We start from the raw sequence: 16,115 nt of genomic DNA on the forward strand, positions 1-16,115 counted from the left end.
ATCCTGCAACACTAGAGGAATTTCATCATATATGAGGAGTTCAAGGGAGACCTTCATGCCTTTCCCTCAGTGGATCATCTTTCCTAGGCTTGTGCCCAGACTTTCTCATGCCCACCCAGGAAAGCGCCTCAAAATGAGTATAAGCTCTCCTTATGGTGGAGGTTCTCTGAAGATCTCCGTTCTCATGCCACTATACTCAATCTTGTTAAATTTGTTAACTTAATTATAATTTGTGCATTGTCTAGTATTCACTACCTGCCCCAGGTAGAAATTTTTCCATCTCCTCATTCTCTGAAGATGTTTGTCTTTCCTTAGGTTTTCCTCATGTGCTTGTAATGCAACCTTAGCTCCCTGGGTTGAATCTAAAAAAAAAGAAAAATGTGATTTTTGCAATTAGCTAACACATAACATTATTTATTGAAAGAACAGTCTATCCTGGGAAAGAGCACAGCAATTAATTATTCAATAGCAAATGGTCATCCTTGAAAACATACATACGAGCAACATTGTACAGATTGAGCAGGTTGTATTTGTATGTGTATGTAGATGTGCATATATGCTTATAGCAACAATTTATGAAAAAGAAGGCCATGTGCTTGAAAGAAAGCAAGGAATAGTACATGTGAGAGTTTAGAGGGACAAAAGGAAAGAGGGAAATAGTGTCATCGTATTATGATATCAAAATTAAAATAAGTAATAAAAACAGAACAGCCACAAACTTTTTTCTAACTTTCTGAATCCTGAGTAAAATCATATTTATTTATTTTTCCAACAATCTTTCTTTTTAAAAACACAATTCTTGGCCCTGGCAATCCTCTGTACTGGGGCATATGATCTTCACAAGACCAAGGGACTCTTCTCCCATTGATGGTCGACTAGGCCATCTTCTGCTACATATGCAACTGGAGACACAGTTCTGAGGGGTACTGGTTAGTCCATGTTGTTGATGCTCTTATATGGTTGCAGACTCCTTTAGCTCCTTGGATACTTTCTCTAGCTCCTTTATTAGGAGTCCTGTGTTCCATCCAATAGATGACTGTGAGCATCCACTTCTGTATTTGCCAGGCACTGGCATAGCCTCACAAGAGATAGCTATATCAGGGTCCTGTGGGCAAAATCTTGCTGGCATATGCAATAGTGTCTGAGTTTGGTGGTTCTATATAGGATGGATTCCCAGGTGGGACAGTCTTAATAATTTAATAAATAGTAAGTTGACATATATTTTTCAGATGTTTTTTGAGTGTTTGTCCTTTTCTAACTAATACAATAGGATGATGAGGTTGTAAAATGCTATCCTCAGCTAGCTCAGTCTGGTTCAAGGAGCAGCATCAGGATTCTTCAGGAAAAGGTTTTTTAAATGAGTTGACTTCACCTCACACTTTTATCTCAGTTTTTTACTTTGCAGCCTTAACCTGGGTAGGAAAGGAAGATGAAGACTGAAATATTGTTGATTAAGTAACTCTCCTCTACTTTCAGTTACTGTGTTCTCCTGGAAATTCCTCTCTTCTCATCAAATCTCCTCACCTAACACATATTTCCTCTTAATTCTGTCACTCTTGGACGACTCTCCTGAACTGTATCTGCCCTGAACACACACACACACTTCTACACAAGAGCCACAAATATGAAGACTTCTCAGGTCCCTATTTAATGACACTCTATATAATCAGTTGAGTAGTGAGGAAGAGAGGAAAGCAGAATCAGTGGGGTCATCAGCACGGGGATGAGATAGCTGACTTAACTGCTTTGGACTATGACAGACGTGAAGATGATTGCCCTGGCTCAGATGTTTGTTGTCAGGGTGTTATAGTCTGACTAGTTTTTAAACTGCATTTGCCAGATTGATGTGTGCAACTTTGAGAAAGCTGCCTTCATTAGATTTAGTCTGTATTCAATAAATTCATTGTGGAGATTTTTTGAGAGAAGAAGGAGGAGGCGGGGAGGGGAGGAGGAGGAGGAGGAGGAGGAGGAGGAGGAGGAGGAGGAGAAGAAGAAGAAGAAGAAGAAGAAGAAGAAGAAGAAGAAGAAGAAGAAGAAGAAGAAGAAGAAGAAGAAGAGGAAGAGGAAGAAGAGGGGGAGGGGGAGGGGGGAAGGGGGAGAGGGGGAGAGGGGGAGAGAGGGAGAGGGAGAGAGGGAGAGAGGGAGAGAGGGAGAGAGGGAGAGAGGGAGAGAGGGAGAGAGGGAGAGAGGGAGAGAGGGAGAGAGGGAGAGAGGGAGAGAGGGAGAGAGGGACAGAGGGACAGAGGGACAGAGGGAGAGAGGGAGAGAGGGAGAGAGGGAGAGAGGGAGAGAGGGAGAGAGGGAGAGAGGGAGAGAGGGAGAGAGGGAGAGAGGGAGAGGGAGATTGTATGTACATGTGTGTTTGTTTGTGTGTGTGTGTGTTCGTATGTGTCTGTTTACATGCACACGCACATGTGTGTCTTCTTTGGGACATCCACAGCTTTGTAATTGTGTATCTGGGATATGTATTTTCTAATGACAGGCCTCTCAGGTCTGTGAAATGCAACGGCATACACATCAAGCTCTTCTCTGCCATCCTGTTCACTGGCTTTCCAATAGAAAACACAAAACAACATCTTTTGAGAATTTCCATACCTTAAAAAATCTACAAGGTCTAGATTTCAACTGAATTTTCACTCCATTTTTTGACACCTCAAAGAACGTGAGTCTAATCTTGTCTCCTTCTTTGCACTTTGTTTTGCTCGGGTTTCTCAGCACCAATACCTCCATTGTCCCTGTTTTATGATGTATACCATACAGTACTCTATCTTTTTCCTCTGTTATCTGTGAAAGGAAAATATGAGTCAAGTCCTAGTTCTAAGCTTTTTTCTTTTGGGAGGCCAGAATAGCTCACAGAAACAACTGGTAGACAGGGAAGGTGGGACTTCTCCAGGGCCAGCACGTAGGGGGCAATCATGGGAAAGGAGCTCCTCGTGGTTAGGAGGAGAGTCACTAAAGGAAACAAGTAACAGAGACCCATGAACCAAAAATAAAAGACTCAGTGAAGAAATCTAAAAGTTAAAAAGTAAACCATGAATGAAATATCCTTCTCGGTCAAGTCTAGATTAGAAGGAGACCAGTTGCTGGTCAGTTACGCAAAATATCAATATTTCTTTTTTTATTAGTTATTTTCTTTATATACATTTCAAATGCTATCCCAAAAGTTCCCTATACCCTCCCTCTGTCCTGTTCCTCTACCCACCTACTCCTGCTTCTTGGCCCTGGCATTCCCCTGTACTGGGGCATATAAAGTTTGCAATATCAAGGGGCCTCTCTTCCCAGTGATGGCCGACTAGGCCATCTTCTGCTACATATGCCGCTAGAGATACGAGCTCTGGGCATACTGGTTAGTTCATATTATTGTTCCACCTATAGGGTTGCAGACCCCTTCAGCTCCTTGGGTGCTTTCTCTAGCTTCTCCATTGGGGACCCTGAGTTCCATCTTATAGATGACTGTGAGCATCCACTTCTGTATTTGCCAGGCACTGGCATAACCTCATACAAGACAGCAATAACAGGGTCCCTTCATCAAAATCTTTCTGGCACATGCAATAGTCTCTAGGTTTGGTGGCTGATTATGGGATGGGTCCCTGGGTGGGGTCTTCTCTAGATAGTCCATCCTTTCATCTTAGCTCCAAACTTTGCCTCTTTAACTCCTTTCATGAGTATTTTGTTCCCTATTCTAAGGAGAAACAAAGTATCCACCCATTGGTCTTCCCTCTTCTTGATTTTCTTGTGTTTTGCAAATTGTTTCTTGGGTATTCTATGTTTCTGGGCTAATATCCACTTATCAGTGAGTGCATGTCTAATGCCTTCTTTTGTGATTGAGTTACCTCACTAAGGAACTTTAAGCAATCCCACTAAAATCAGGGACTAGACAAAGCTGCCTACTTTCTCCCTACCTATTCAATATAGTACTTGAAGTTCTAGCCAGAGCAATTCGACAACAAAAGTACATCAAGGGGATACAAATTGAAAAGGAAGAAGTCAATATTTCAATGTTAGTTTGATTCAATAAATGAGTAGACATTAGTGGGTAATTAATCAAACTGTAGGCTCAGAACTGAAGGCAGATGGGTGTTTTTATGCTTTAATTTTCCAAGGAGGACATTTCCCTCCTGCCTCCGTTTCTGAAAAGACTAGAGTGGTCATCCTGGCTACAAGTGCGCAAATCAACATGTTTCCTGTGGTCCTTCAGGGTCTGTCTTAGGCCAGAAAACTGTTCGTAAAGACTAGTGTTTTTTTTTTTTTTGTTTTGTTTTGTTTTGTTTTTGTTTTTTTTTTTTCTGATTCCTGATTTGAATGAAAATGGTCCCTACAGGATCACAGGGAGTGGCAGTATGTGAAAGGATTAAGATATGTGGCCTCTTGTTGGAGTAGGAGTGGCTTTGTTGGAGGAAATGTCATTGGGGGTAGGCCTTGATGTTTTTGAAGCTCAAATCAGGCCCATTCTCTCTCTCTCTCTCTCTCTCTCTCTCTCTCTCTCTCTCTCTCTCTCTCTCTCTCTCTCTCTCTCTCTCTCTCTCTCTCTCTCTCTCTCTCTCTCTCTCTTCAAACCATGCCTGCACATCAGTCCTCTGCACAGTGCTCAACTCAACACAACAGTGACTTTGAATATAGCTAGTACCTAAGTGCATAAAAGCAACACAGAGGAGAAGATTCCTGGGTCTACGTTTCAGAAGCTCCAAGGAGAAAACGAAATAAAAATAATTTCAAAATCAGACTTTCAAAAATCATGCCTTCCTTTGTTGTGTGTGGTGACACACACTTGGATCCCAGCACTCAAGAGGTAGGCTCAGCAAATCTTAGCACATGCCAGACAAGACAAAGCCACACAGTTAAACCCTGTCTCAAAGAGCAAGACAATCAAAACTACAAAATAAAACTTGATGAGCTTTGTACACAAGTCTTGGCAAATTATCAGCCTACAAATCCTTAACTTTGTAAAATTGCTTTTTTAATTGGTAAAATTATTTAAAATCAATTTTTAAATTTATTTTAATTGTTTCAGATTTTATAGAGTAAAAAACATTGAAACTTAACTTCTCAATTCCATTAAAGCTTAGAATAGGTGTTATATGTTATATTATACTTACTGATCAATATAAAATTATGTATGGGAACCTACCTTCTGAACTTTAAACAGCCCATTCATAATTGTTCCACATGGCTGAGTCTTCAGTTTACTAATCCTGGGAGTTTCCCTGGCTCTCTTAACAATGTTATTTGGGACTACATGGTTAGATTCAACATCAACCACAACTGAGGAACTGGTAATCTCCATGAAGTTACTGTGCCAAGCTAGTTTGATATTTTAATTGTTCTCTTTGAGATAAATTTATCTTTAAACTGTGCATTTAAAAATTTTACAAAGAAAAAAATCTGTCTCTGTGGTCACTGTTGCATGAAATATCTCTTGTCTTCCTTCCTGAGTCTCACACTCAAAGGGATTTATAGCTTTCAGCACCATGACTACAAGTGGATCTTTCTGTAAATCTTCTCTGATGGCTTCCTGTTCTGCCACCATCTGTTTCTTCTGAGGCTGTGACAATAGAGAAAAGATGTTAGCTAGGGTCCACACTTACCCAAGCAACCTTCATTCACAGTAAAACCCCAGGAAGAAAGAAGCTGAATTGAAGGGAAATACAGATGTTAGGAAAAGATTGGAGACTTGAAGTTATCTAGATTGGAAGAACATCAAAGTAATATTTTGTGTTCTATGTTCAGATGGGGCAGTTTTACTGACTCTGGAGACAAAATTCCTGAATCAGAATCCTTCTTTGCTATGAAAAGTGTGTGTCAGAATCCTGAAACATTGCAAGGGGCTGAATCTGACTCTGTCTTCTTGTGATTTTCCTATAGCATATTTTCCCCTACAACTCTGAGCATTTAATTGACTCTTGCATCAGAGTGAGGAAGCTCAGTGATGTGTGCAGAGCTCCTGTACATTCCCAGGAATATTCCTGTGCATAATAGAAATACAGATCATTCAACGTGAGGAAAGGAAGAGATCTCGGGATGAGATCCTACAGATGAATTAAAAGGAGATTAAAAATTAGAATCAACTCTACCTTTATAAAATTACATATATGCCTAGGGGAGGTATTGCTGGGTCTTCCTGTAGTACTATGTCCAATTTTCTGAGGAACCCCCAGACTGATCTCCAGAGTGATTGTAACAGCTTGCAATTCCACCAACAATGGAGGAGTGTTCCTCTTTCTCCACATTCTTGCCAGCATCTGCTGTCACCTGAATTTTTGATCTTAGCCATTCTCACTGACATGAGGTGGAATCTCAGGGTTGTTTTGATTTGCATTTCCCTGATGACTAAGGATTTTGAATATTTTTTCAGGTGCTTTTCAGCTATTCAGTATTCCTCAGTTGAGAATTCTTTGTTTAGATCTGAACCCCATTTTTTAATAGGGTTATTTGATTTTCTGGAGTCCAGCTTCTTGAGTTCTTTATATATATTGGATAGTAGTCTCCTATCTGACTTAGGATTGGTAAAGATCTTTTCCCAATCTGTTGGTGGCCTTTTTGTCTTATTGACGGTGTCTCTTGCCTTACAGAAGCTTTGCAATTTTATGAGGTCCCATTTGCAATTCTTGATCTTACAGCACAAGTCATTGCTGTTCTGTTCAGGAATTTTTTTCCCTGTGCCCATATCTTCGAGGCTTTTCCCCCTTTCTTATTTGTAAGTTTTATTGTCTCTGGTATTATGAGGAGTTCCTTGATCCACTTAGAGTTGAGCTTATTACAAGGAGATAAGAATGGATCAATTCCCATTCTACATGATAACTGCCAGTTGTGCCAGCTCCATTTGTTGAAAATGCTGTCTTTTTTCCACTGGATGGTTTTAGCTCCCTTGTCAAAGATCAAGTGACCATAGCTTTGTGGGTTCATTTCTAGGCCTTCAATTCTATTCCATTGGTCTACCTGTCTGTAGCTGTACAAAAACCATGCAGTTTTTTTTTTTTTTATCACAATTGTTCTGTAGTACAACTTGAGGTCAGACATTCTGATTCTACCAGAGGTTCTTTTATAATTGAGAATAGTTTTTGCTATCCTAGATTTTTTGTTATTCCAGATGAATTTGCAGATTGCCCTTTCTAACTCAGTGAAGAATTGAGTTGGAATTTTGATGGGGATTTCATTGAATCTGTAGATTGCTTTAGGCGAGATAGCTATTTTGACTATATTGATCCTGCCAATCCATGAGCATAGGAGATCTTTCCATCTTTTGAGATCTTCTTTGATTTCTTTGTTCAGAGACTTGAATTTCTTCTCATACAGATCTTTCACTTCCTTGGTTAGAGTCACACCCGGGTATTTTATTTATGACTGTTGTGAATAGTGTAGTTTCTCTAATTTCTTTCTCAGCCTGTTTATCCTTCATGTAGAGAAATGTCACTGATTTGTTTGATTTAATTTTATATCCAGCTACTTCACTGAAGCTGTTTATCATGTTTAGAAGTTCTCTGGTGGAATTTTTAGGATCACTTATACTATCATATCATCTGTAAATAGTGATATTTTGACTTCTTCCCTTCCAATTTGTATCCACTTGATCTCCTTTTGTTGTCCAATTGCTCTGGCTAGGACTTCAAGTACTATATTGAATAGGTAGGAAAAAAGTGGGCAGCCTTGTGTAGTCCCTGATTTTAGTGGGATTGCTTCCAGCTTCTCTCCATTTCTTTGATGTTGGCTACTTATTTGCTGTATATTGCTCTTATTATATTTTGGTATGGGCCTTGAATTCCTGATCTTTCCAAGGGTGTTGGATTTTGTCAAATGCTTTCTCAGCATCTAAGGAGATGATCATGTGGTTTTTGTCTTTGACTTTGTTTATATAGTGGATTACATGATGAATTTCTGTATATTAAACCATCCCTGCATCCCTGGAATAATGTCTACTGGATCATGATGGATCATAATTTTGATGTGTTCTTGGATTCAGTTAGTGAGAATTTTATTGAGTATTTTTGCACCAATATTCGTAAGGGAAATTGTTCTGAAGTCCTCTATCCTTGTTGGGTTTTTATGTGGTTTATGTATCAGAGTAATTGTGGCATCATAGAATGAATTGGGTAGAGTACCTTCTGTTTCTAATTTGTGGAATAATTTGAGGAGAATTGAAATTATGTCTTCTTTGAAGGTCTGATAAAACTCTGCACTAAACCCATCTGGCCCTGGGCTTTTTTTGATTGGAGACTATTAAGAGTGCTTCTATTCCTTTAGGGGATATGGGACTGTTTAGGTCATTAATCTGATCTTGATTTAACTTTCGTAACTGGTATCTGTCTAGAAATTTGTCCATTTCATTCAGGTTTTCCAGTTTTGTTGAGTATAAGATTTTGATGTAGGATCTGATGATGTTTTGAATTTCCTCAGGTTCTGTTGTTATGTCTCACTTTTCATTTCTGATTTTGTTAATTAGGATAATACTGTTCCTGTGCCCTTTAATTAGTCTGGATAAGGCTTTATCTATCTTTTTGATTTTCTAAAACCAAACCAAACCAACCAGCCAACCAACCAAACAAACAAAAACAGCTCCTGGTTTGGTTGGTTCTTTGAATACTTTGTTTCCACTTGGTTGATTTCAGTCCAGAGTTTTATTTCCTGCTGTCTACTCCTCTTGGGTGAATTTGCTTCCTTTTTGTTCTAGAGCTTTTAGGTGTGCTGTCAAGCTGCTAGTGTATGCTCTCTATAGTTTCTTTTTAGACATACTCAGAGCTATGAGTTTTCCTCTTAGGACTGCTTTCATTGTGTCCAATAAGTTTGGGTATGTTGTGGCTTCATTTTCATTAAACTCTAAAAAGTTTTTAATTTCTTTCTTTATTTCTTTCTTGACCAAGGTATCATTGTGTAGAATGTTGTTCAGCTTCCACGTGAATGTTGGCTTTCTATTATGTATGTTGTTATTGAAGATCAGCTTTATTCCATGGTGATCTGATAGGATGCTTGGTATGATTTCAATATTTTTGTATCTGTTGAGGCCTGTTTTGTGACCAATTATATGGTCAATTTTGGAGAAGGTGCCACGAGGTGCTGAGAAGAAGGTATATCCTTTTGTTTTAGGATAAAATGTTCTGTAGATATCTGTAAATTCCATTTTTTCATTACTTCTGTAAGTTTCAATGTGTCTCTGTTTAGTTTCTGTTTCCAGGATCTGTCCATTGATGAGAGTGTGGTGTTAAAGTCTCCCAATATTATTGATTGAGGTACATTGTGTGTTTTTAGCTTTACTAAAGTTTCCTTAATGAATGTGGATGCCCTTGCATTTAGAGCATAGATATTCAGAATTGAGAGTTCCTCTTGGAAGATTTTACTTTTGATGAGTATGAAGTGCCCCTCCTTGTCTTTTTTGATAACTTTGTGTTGGATGTCACTTTTATTCGATATTTGAATGGCTACTCCAGCTTGTTTCTTCTTACCATCTGTTTGGAGAAAAATTTCCAGCCTTTTACTCTGAGGTAGTGTCTGTCTTTTTCCCTGAAGTGGGTTTCCTGTAAGCAGCAAAATGTTGGATCCTGTTTATGTAGCCTGTCTGTTAGTCTATGTCTTTTTATTTGGATATCAAGTCGGTTGATATTAAGAGGTTTTTAGGAAAAGTAATTGTTGCTTCCTGTTAGTTTTGTTGTTAGATGTTGGATTCTGTTCTTGTGACTGTCTTCTTTTAGGTTTGTTGAAAGATTAATTTCTTGCTTTTTCTATGGCATAATTTCTGTCCTTGTGTTGGTGTTTTCCCTTGATTATCCTTTGAAGGGCTGTATTTGTGGAAAGATACTGTGAATTTGGTTTTGTCACGGAATAGTTTGTTTTTGGTAATTGAGAGTTTTGCTGGGTATAGTAGTGTGTGCTGGCCTTTGTGTTGTCTTAGGGTCTGTATTACATCTGTCCAGGATCTTCTGGCTTCCATAGTCTCTGGTGAGAAGTCTGGTTTAATTATTATAGGTCTGCTTTTATTTGTTACTTCACCTTTTCCCCTTACTGCTTTTAATATTCTATCTTTATTTAGTGCATCTGTTGTTCTGATTATTATGTGTTTGGAGGAATTTCTTTTCTGGTCCAGTCTATTTGGAGTTCTGTAGGCTTCTTGTATGTTCATGGGCATCCCTTTCTTTAGGTTAGGGAAGTTTTCTTCAATAATTTTGTTGAAGATATTTGCTGGCCCTTTAAGTTGAAAATCTTCATTCTCATCTATACTTATTATCCTCTGGTTTGGTCTTCTTATTGTGTCCTGGATTTCCTGGATGTTTTGGGTTAGGATCTTTTTGCATTTTGCATTTTCTTTGATTGTTGTGTCCATGTTCTCTATGGAGTCTTCTGCACCTGAGATTCTCTCTTCCATCTTTTGTATTCTGTTGCTGATGCTCATATCTATGGTTCCTGATTTCTTTCCTAGGGTTTTTATCTCCAGAGTTGTCTCCCTTTGGGTTTCCTTCCTTGTTTCTACTCTCATTTTAGATTTTGGATGGTTTTGTTCAATTCCATCACCTGTTTGGTTGTGTTTTTCTGTATTTCTTTAAGTGATTTTTGTGTTTCCTCTTTAAGTACTTCTACCTGTTTAGCAGTGTTTTTCTTTAATTCTTTAAGGACTTCCACCTGTTTAGCAGTGCTCTTCTGTATTTCTTTAAGTGAGTTATTAATGCCCTTCTTAAAATCTTCTACCAGCATAATGAAATACGATTTTAAATCTGAATCTTGCTTTTCAGGTGTGTTGAGGTATCCATGACTCGCTGTGGTGGGCATACTGGGTTCTTGTGGGAAGCCATTCCGGGCTGTAAACAGGCCAGCTGGATGGAAATCTGCTCCAGGCAGTAAACAAGCCCATGTTTGGTGGATGGCCCACCCTTAATCCCTGATTGGCTGAGCAAGCCTGCCTGGTGAGGTGATGTGACCTGTGGTGATTGGTGGGGGCGTGGTTGTGGCTGGAGTGGAGAAAACACTTGTAACCAGAAAGGCTGGGGGATTTTAAGAAAGAAGCTGCCTGAGTAAAACTGCTTTCAGAAGACCCGGTGGTTGCATTTTGCTTGCTGGTCGAGTTGGACGCAACAAGTGTTGCCGAAGAAAGCCAGGACCCGATTCTCCCACTGAAGAGGTTCAGAACTTTCTGCAGTCAGGGTCTGTCGACAGGATGAGTACAGTAAGTAACTCAGTATCCTGGAATTGGGATTAGGCTCTTGGTAAAGAGACAAATAGGCTCTCCCACTCTGGAGACAAGAAAGTGAAAGTAAGAGAGAATGTGAAAGTAAGAGAGTAATAGGGACAGTCTATGGGTTATTTTTCTAGCCATTTGAGTAATTTTTCTGAGGGCATGAGTGACTAGGTATGGTGTCGTCACAGTCACACCCAATTTTTTCAGCACTCGATGAGCTGCTAAGAGCGAAAGTTGCAAAACATAAAAAGCATACCATTCAAGCCTTCCTCGAGGAGTGTGACAAGATTGCTCCTTGGTTTGCCATGTCGGGCCATTTGACTCCTGCTAGCTGGAGTAGGTTGGGAAGAGACCTAGATTTCTCCTGGGAGCAGGGTGTCATTAAAGAAGGTACGAGAGCAGTGTGGAATCTAGTGAATAGCTGTTTAGAAGATGAGCGTTGTTGTCAAGCAGTGGAATCAGGCAAGTAAGCACTAGAACAATTGAAGGAAGAGAGATCATTAAAGTCCGAAAAGGTGAGCTCATCGAGCTCTGAAAGTGGATCAGAGGAGGATATAGAGGAGCTAGCACAGGAGTTAGGAAGAAGCTCCTTGTATCCTGATTTTACAAGATTAAAGAAAGATAAGGAAGGGCATGGTGGGATGTTTCAACCATATGTGTTTGAGATGCCCATTACCTTAGGGGGTAGGGATTTGTTAAAAATAGTATCCTGTTTAGGAGCAAGGATTGCCCTTATGGCCCTTTGGCCTCAAAAGATACAGCTGAGGGTTGATTCCTTGCATACTTTGTTTCAAATTTTAAAAGGAGACTCAGAGTTAAGTTCCAAAAAGGAATTAACACCTAAGGCTAGAAAGGCCCTTGCCCTAGTGGAAGAAGAATTGATTAAAGCCCTGCTTCAGCGTTGTAGAGAAGGGTTACCCATCATTTTGATAATATTACCTACTGAGATGCAATCCACAGGATTATTGTGGCAAGAAGGTCCACTGTTATGGATCCATTCCAAAATATCTGCTGGGAGGACATTAGATCATTACCCTACAACAGTAGCTTCTTTAGCCTTGTTGGGAATTCAGCATTGTTTACAATTTTTTGGTATAAAACCCAGCTCTATTGTAATCCCTTATGATAGGTATGAGCAAAAGGTCCTAACAGCAAATATTGATGAGTGGGCTATTTTATCCTGTATTAATGTGGGCTCATTTGATAATCATTATCCCAAACATCCGTTAATGACATTTTTTAAGGAACATCCAGTCATTTTTCCTCAAGTAGTGAGGAAAACACCCATTAAGGATGCAGTTAACATGTTTACAGATGGATCAAAAACCGGACGTGGAGTATATATGGTAGAGGGGAAAGATCCTGTGGTCAGGCAGTATTATCCCTGTACTTCACAGATGGTAGAATTACAAATAGTTGTTGAGGTCATTAAGGATTGTGATTTTTCCTTTTAATCTAATTTCAGATTCACAATATGTAGTTAATTTAGTTTTATCCCTTGAAGTGGCAGGCCAAATAAAAGCTCGTAGTACCATTCAAGCCTTGGCCTTACAATTACAGAAGTTGCTGTGGGAAAGACGCCAACCATTATATATTGGACATATCCATGATCATAGTGGGCTTCCAGGACCCTTAAGTAAGGAAAATGATATTGTGGATAATTGTACTCGTATGGAGTTCATATTTTTAGCATCCCCTATGGAGTTAGCCTCACAATTTCATTCTAAATTTCATATTAATGGTAAAACTCTGCAGAGAAAATTTGGAATCTCTAGAGCACAAGCTCGGGATGTAGTCACTATCTGTGGACATTGCCTTGAGTTTCAACACCCACCTTCTTATGGAATGAATCCTAGAGGATTTCTCCCTCTACAGGTTTGGCAGATGGATATGACACATTTTTCAGAATTTGGCAAATTGAAATACGTTCATGTATCCATTGACACATGTTCAAGAAGAGTTTATGCATCTCCCATGGCAGGGAAGAAGGCCTCCCATGTTATACAGCATTGTTTGGAGGCCTGGGCAGCTTGGGGTAAGCCCCAACAACTTAAAACAGATAATGGCCCTGCATATACTGCCAAAACCCTGGTGTCTTTTTGTCAACAGATGGAAGTACAAGTTAAACACGGCCTACCATATAATCCTCAAGGCCAGGGAATCATTGAACAAGCACATAGAACCTTAAAAGAATTATTAATAAAACAAAAAGGGGGAATAGGCTATGGCCATACCCCAAACATAAGAATCTCATTAGCTCTTTTTACCTTAAATTTTTTACAATTGGATAAGGAAGGTAGCTCTGCTGCTGAACAACATGCTAATACCAGCCCCAGTAAACTGGGGTATGCTAAATGGAAGGATGTGCTTACAGGATCATGGAATGGTCTGGATCCCGTGTTAGCCTGGGGGAGAGGGTCTGTTTGCATGTTTCCACAGAATCGCACAGAGCCAGTGTGGGCTCCAGAGTGGCTAGTGCTACACTGTCAAAATGAAGAAGCTGATCTTGCTGGTGATGAGCATGTGTCTGCCCCTGATGGGTGGGGAACCCAGATGGGGAATACTGTTGGTGTTAAGAAATTGGACTGTAAAATTTTGATGGCAAGATGAATGAGCTTCGCTAGGCAATTGTCACCGTGAATTCTACCGGAGTGGATCCTGGCTTGGCATCAGGAAAGAATGGACTGGGATAGATGCCCTCACTGTGGCCCTTGTTTTGGCATGCATGTTGGGTGTATGGTGTATGTGTTGGTTGTGGAATGCCCAGGTCCACACTGCTGCCATGGTGGTGCAAGGTTTTGCCACAGTGGAAGCAGGGCAGTCACCTCAGATTTGGCTTGCTGCCATGAAGAATGAACAATGAAGCCATCGCTCCATAGGGTTGTACGGCTAAGCACTGCACAGAGGTTAGTCTGGAAGCTGTTTGACAATCTCTGGGAGGTATGTCTGATTGCATGAGGGTTGAGTGTCCTAGTGTCCTTCCCCCAGGAAAAATGGCACGGGAGCAGGTCAGGGCTGCTCTGGGTAAAAACCTGTGAGCCTAAGAGTCAATCCTGTACATGGCCCCTATTTCTGCACACTGGGGATCAGACCTCTATCTTCACCCATGGAGCTTGTTCAAAAAAATACAAAAGGGGGAATTGTGGGGAGCCATTCCAGGCTGTAAACAGGCCAGCTGGATGGAAATCTGCTCCAGGCAGTAAACAAGCCCATGTTTGGTGGATGGCCCACCCTTAATCCCTGATTGGCTGAGCAAGCCTGCCTGATGAGGTGATGTGACCTGTGGTGATTGGTGGGGGTGTGGTTGTGGCTGGAGTGGAGAAAAACACTTGTAACCAGAGAGGCTGGGGGATTTTAAGAAAGAAGCTGCCTGAGTAAACTGCTTTAAGAAGAACTGGTGGTTGCGTTTTGCTTGCTGGTTGAGTTGGAAGTGACAGGTTCTGATGATGCCTAGTTGTCCTGGTTTCTGTTAGTAAGATTCTTATATTTGCCTTTCTCCATCTGGTAATCTCTGGTTTTGGATGTTCTAGCTGTCTCTGCCTGGAGTTCGTTCCTCCTGTGATTCCTCAGCCTCTGTCTACACTCCTGGGTGTCCAACTCTTTCCTGAGTCCCAGTGGTCAGAGCTCTCTCTGCAGGCAAGCTCTCCTCTTGCAGGGAAGGTGCACAGAAATCTGGAGCTCAGTTCCACCTCCTGAGTCCTGGTGTCAGAGCCCTCCCTGGAGGCCGACTCTCCTCTGGCAGGGAAGGTGCCCGGGGGTCTGGGTCTCATTTCTGCCTCCTGGTTGTGGATGAAGGTCCGAAGGGAACCTTTCCAAGAAGCTCTGTTGCTTCCGCCATGCACTTGCTCTCCTGTGTAGACTGGACTCAGTGATCCCAAGATTCTGGGTGTGCTAGGGCCTGCCTTTGCCCATTGTCCCTGTGTTTTGGAACAGATGTTGTGTTCCACTCACCAGTGATCTCAAGTTCCTGGGTGAGCTAGTGCCCGCTGTGTTTGTATTCAAGATGGTGTGGGGATGGAGCTGACCAGAAGAATTCCAGCCAGTGGTCAGGCAGGTGTCCTTTGTCCCTGTTCCTGCTAGCACAAGACCCTCTGGGTTTTTAGAACAGATGTTGCATTTCCCTCAGCAGTGATCTCAAGTTCCTGGGTGTGCTAGTGTGCCTGCAGTGTGGAGAGACCTCTGGGGACCTTGGGACCCTCCACTGAGTTTTTGCCCAAGATGGCCCAGGGCTGGCCAGTGAAGTTATTTCTAAGGACAGCAACCATTTTTGAGGTTCACAGCACATATATTTGCAACCTGTTGTATGTGGGTATCCACTTTGCCAATAGACTTCAGGTGTATTGTTTGAAGAATGTGTGTATACAGTAGATGTGGATAATGACCTCTGGCTGGAAGGTGCATTGAGGTTATAGGACAAGAAATGTGGAGTTTCAGGGTGATAAACAATAGTCTGTCTCACCCTCACATGTTGGAAGAGCAAAGCTAAAGAAAAACGAATAATAAAAACAAACAGAATTTCCTTCCACAAATGCATTCTAGTGACATTAATCTATCGATGAGAAGTGATTGTGAATTAAAAACATCCCATTAAGCTCAAAATTCTAGTATCATTAGAATGGGGAATAAGACATGGATTTACATCAATAAGATGTGAGAGGCACTCATCCTTAGTTCTTGCATCTTCCTGCCTATATTTCTGCTGTCAAAACCTCTATCAATCCTCCTTGCCTCCATTTCACATCATTACATGGGACTGTGAATATTGGTTGTAAAACTGATGGAATCTGGAATTGCTTGGGAGACTCCTTTTAATATGTGCAAGAGGGCCTTCTAGACTTTGATAAGTAATTTGCAAACACTCATCATAAGTGTGGGTTGCATCTAATAGGTTCAGGTCTCTAATGTGTGTGTGTGTGTGTGTGTGAGAGAGAGAGAGAGAGAGAGAGAGGAGAGAGAG

The 16,115-nt window shown here is 40.8% G+C and overlaps 1 pseudogene; it reads right to left on the bottom strand.

Moving 5' to 3' along the window:
• Positions 1-311: 311 nt before the first annotated feature.
• On the bottom strand, positions 312-13,587 carry LOC110296462 (interferon-inducible protein AIM2-like; annotated as a pseudogene).
• Between the last annotated feature and the right edge of the window lie 2,528 nt (positions 13,588-16,115).

This window comes from Mus caroli, unplaced genomic scaffold, assembly GCF_978045245.1.
Source record: "Mus caroli unplaced genomic scaffold, Mus_caroli_1 scaffold_1, whole genome shotgun sequence".
NCBI lineage: Eukaryota > Metazoa > Chordata > Mammalia > Rodentia > Muridae > Mus > Mus caroli.